Source organism: Arachis ipaensis, chromosome B8 (genome assembly GCF_059453495.1).
Source record: "Arachis ipaensis isolate K30076 ecotype BB chromosome B8, ASM5945349v1, whole genome shotgun sequence".
Classification (NCBI taxonomy): domain Eukaryota; kingdom Viridiplantae; phylum Streptophyta; class Magnoliopsida; order Fabales; family Fabaceae; genus Arachis; species Arachis ipaensis.
Genome location: NC_142443.1, coordinates 62,958,819 through 62,963,069, shown reverse-complemented (window position 1 = coordinate 62,963,069; position 4,251 = coordinate 62,958,819).

Genomic DNA, 4,251 nt, shown 5'->3' with positions numbered 1-4,251 from the left:
AAACATGACATGGTGACATGTCATCACAGGGCAGGAATAGCTCAGAGGATGGAGAGGAAGCATGCAAAAGTGGAAGGAATACAAGAAGTTGGAGAAATTGCTAAGCTGTCCAGCCTGACCTTTTCGCACTCAAACGACTATAACTTTAGCTACAGAGGTCCAAACGACGCGGTTCTAGTTGCGTTGGAAAGCTAAAGTCCGGGGCTTCAATTTGATATATAATTTGCCATATCTTCCCCGAAGTTAGGCGATGCGAATGCGTGAATGACGCGCCCACATCGCATCTGCGAATTTCAATCCGCGCGGACGCGTGGACGACGCCTCCGCGTCACTTGCCCGTGACCTGAACGTAACAGAAATCACAGGGAGTGGTTTCTGGGCTGCTTTTGACCCAGTTTTCAGCCCAGAACACACAGATTAGAGGCTATAAAGTGGGAGAATGCATCCATTCATAATCATGCTTTCATATTCACAATTTTAGGATTTAGATGTAGTTTTTAGAGAGACAGGTTCTCTCCTCTCTCTTAGGATTTAGGATTAGGATTCCTCTTAAAGGATTTAGAATTTCTTCTTCATCACAGGTTCAATATTCCTTTTATTTATTTTTATTTTTCCAATTTAATTTATGAATTTCCATGTTAGAATTGATTTCTTTATTTAATATATTTTGAGGTATTTCAAACTTATGATTGCTCTCTTTAATTTATGTTGCTGTTGCTTCCAATCTGAAGACATTTTTATTCCAGTAGATTTACTTTTCCCTTTTGGTCTTGGTTAAGAAATCAGTAACTCAGGAGTTATCAAAATCAACATAATTGATAATCGTTATCTTTGCTAATTGAATTAAACTTCAATAATCCCAATCTTTCCTTAGGGATTAACTAGGATTTGAGGATCTAACTAATTAGTCTCTTGACCTTCCCTTGCTCTAGCAAAGGTTAACTAAGTGGAATTAAGGTTCAATTTTCATCATTATTAATAAGGATAACTAGGATAGGACTTCCAATTTCTCACACCTTGCCAAAAGTATGTTTTTACAGTTATTTATTTATTTTACAGTCTTTTACCTATTTTAATTGCAATTTAAATTACTTGTTCCTCATCTTCACTACCCCGATTTACAATCTTCATAACCAATAATAAGAACATACTTCCCTACAGTTCCTTGAGAAGACGACCCGAGGTTTGAATACTTTGGTTATCAATTTTTAAGGGGTTTATTACTTGTGACAACCAAAACGTTTGCACGAAGGGATTTCTGTTGGTTTAGAATCTATATCTACAACGCAACTATTTTTATAAAATTCTTTACTGGCAAAAATCTTAACGTCAGGCAGCTATGGCAAATTATATATCGTTGCGAAGCCCCAGACGTTAGCTTCCCAACGCAACTAAAACTGTGTCGTTTGGACCTCTGTAGCTCAAGTTATGGTCATTTGAGTGCAGAGAGGTCAGGCTGGACAGCTTTAGCAGTTCCTTCAGTTTCTTGTATTCCTTCCACTTTTTGCATGCTTCATTTCCATCCTCTAAGCCATTCTTGCCCTGTAATCTCTAAAATCACTTAACACACATATCAAGGCATCTAATGGTAATAAGAGAGGATTAAACATAGGGAATTTAAGGCCAAAGAAGCATGTTTTCAATCAAAGCACATAATTAGGAAGGCAAATGTAAAACCATGCAAATAGTATGAATAAGTGGGTAAAGAGTTAATAAAAACTACTCAATTGAGCACAAGATAAACCATAAAATAGTGGTTTATCAGGCCCTTACTGTCCTATCTAGGATTTGCTTTAGTTCTCTATTTGAGACTTCAGCTTGCCCATTGGTTTGGGAATGATATGGTGTTGCTACTTTATAGTGAACTCCGTAACGGCTTAAGACAGAATCTAGCTGTCTGTTACAGAAATGAGTTCCTCCATCACTGATTAGTATCCTAGGGACACCAAATCTGGTGAAGATGTTCTTCTGGAGGAACTTCATTACTACTCTTGTGTCATTAGTGGGTGTTGTTATTGCTTCAACCCATTTAGACACATAATCTACTACCACAAGGATGTAGGTGTTTGAGTATGAAGGCGGGAATGGTCCCATGAAATTTATGCCACATACGTCAAACAACTCAATCTCTAAGATTCCTTGCTGAGGCATACTGTGACCATGAGAAAGATTGCCAGCCCTCTGGCAATTATCACAGTTACGGACGAACTCTCTAGAATCCTTAAAGAGAGTAGGCCAGTAAAAGCCACTTTGAAGTACCTTAGCGGCTGTCCGCTCACCTCCAAAGTGTCCTCCATAGTCAAAGCCATGGCAATGCCATAAAATTATCTCTACCTTTTCTTTAGACACACAGCGTCGAATTATTCCATCCGAGCATCTCTTAAAGAGATATGGCTCATCCCATAGGTAATATTTTGCATAATGCATGAGTTTCCGGGCTTACTGTCTGGTAAACTCTTTGGGAATGAACCGTATAGCCTTGTAGTTTATAATGTCTGCAAACCAAGGTACTATTCGGATGGCATATAGTTGCTCATCTAGAAACGATTCGGATATGTCAGTATGGGGAGAAGAAGTCCCTTCTACTGGCTCAATCCGGGACAAGTGATCAGTCACCTGATTTTCTGTCCCTTTTCTGTCTCTAATTTCTATATCAAACTCTTGCAGGAGAAATACCCATCTTATAAGTCTAAGTTTAGACTCCTACTTAGTGAGTAGATACTTTAGAGCAGCATGGTCAGTATAAATAATGACCTTAGATCCTACTAGGTAGGATCTGAACTTGTTAATGGCATAAACCACTGCAAGTAGCTCCTTTTCTGTAGTAGTATAATTTTTCTGCGCATTATTTAATACACGACTAGCATAATAAATGACATGCAGAAGCTTGTCATGTCTCTGACCTAGGACTGCGCCTATTGCATGATCACTTACATCACACATTAGCTTAAATGGCAAGTCCCAGTTGGGTGCAGAGATGATAGGAGCAGTGACAACTTGGCTTTCAGAGTTTCAAAGGCATGCAGGCATTCTTGGTCAAAGACGAATAGACCATCAGTGGCCAATAGATTACTGATGAACGGAAAATTGACAGTTTAGAATTCACAAATGAAGTCTCGTTGCAATATAGTTTCTAAACTAACAAATAATCCTTTCGTACAAAAATTTGTTTGTCACAAGTACAAACCCCTAAAATCTATAAACTGAAGTATTTAAACCTCGGGTCGTTCTCCCTAGGAATTGCAATAAAGTGTTCTTGTTATTGGTTATGGAGTATGTTTGGGGTTTTTGAGATTTTAGACAAGAAATATAAATGGCAATGAAAATAAACTAACAACTAACAAAGCTCTTGGCAAGATATGAGAACTAGAAGTCCTATCCTAGTTATCCTTCTCAATTGTGACCACAAATTATCCATTGCTACCACTTAGTTAACCTCTAACCATGGAGGAAAGTCAAGTGGATAAACTAACTTGATTCCACAAGTCCTAGCCAACTCCCAAGGGAAAGACTAGCTTTAGTGGTATCCAAATCAATTAGCAACTTCGAATTATTAATCATCAAAGGCATTAGATAACTCAAGCATCACTAATTACTCTACCAAAGCCAAGAAGAACAAAATCTAACTCATATCTAGAAGAGGCATTTCAACAAACACATAGAAGGCAATAAAGGCAAACATTATTAATTGCAAGAAATAAAGGAATCTATAACTACAAAAGCAAGAGATTAACAATAGAAAGGCAAAACAATTATGAAACAACAAAGAACTTACCAATTGCATTGAAGAAAAAATGTAGATCTACAAAAGAAAGTTCATAAACTACAACTAACAATACAAAGGAATTACAAGAGAAGAAGAATTCTACAACTACAAGAGAACGATTAAGGAAGGAAAAGGAAAATTAGAAGAGAGAAGAAGAACTAAATCTAGATCTAAAACCTAATCCTAATCCTAGAGAGAAGTGAGAGCTTCTCTCTCTAAAACTAACTTTAAACTAATCCTGATGTGTGTTAATGAACAATAGAATGAAAAGTTGTTAATTCCCTTCAATCCTTGGTCTTTTAAAGCACTTCTGGTGCCAAAAGTTGGTTGCAAATGGGCCCCACAGCTTCTCAGAAATTGCTGGATACATTTTCTATCTAAAAATCACGTGTGGAGACCGGCGCGTACGCGTACTGTGCGTGTGCGTGTCCCTGAAGATTTCGCAATCCACGCGTGCGCGTACCGTGCGTGTGCGCGTGGATGAT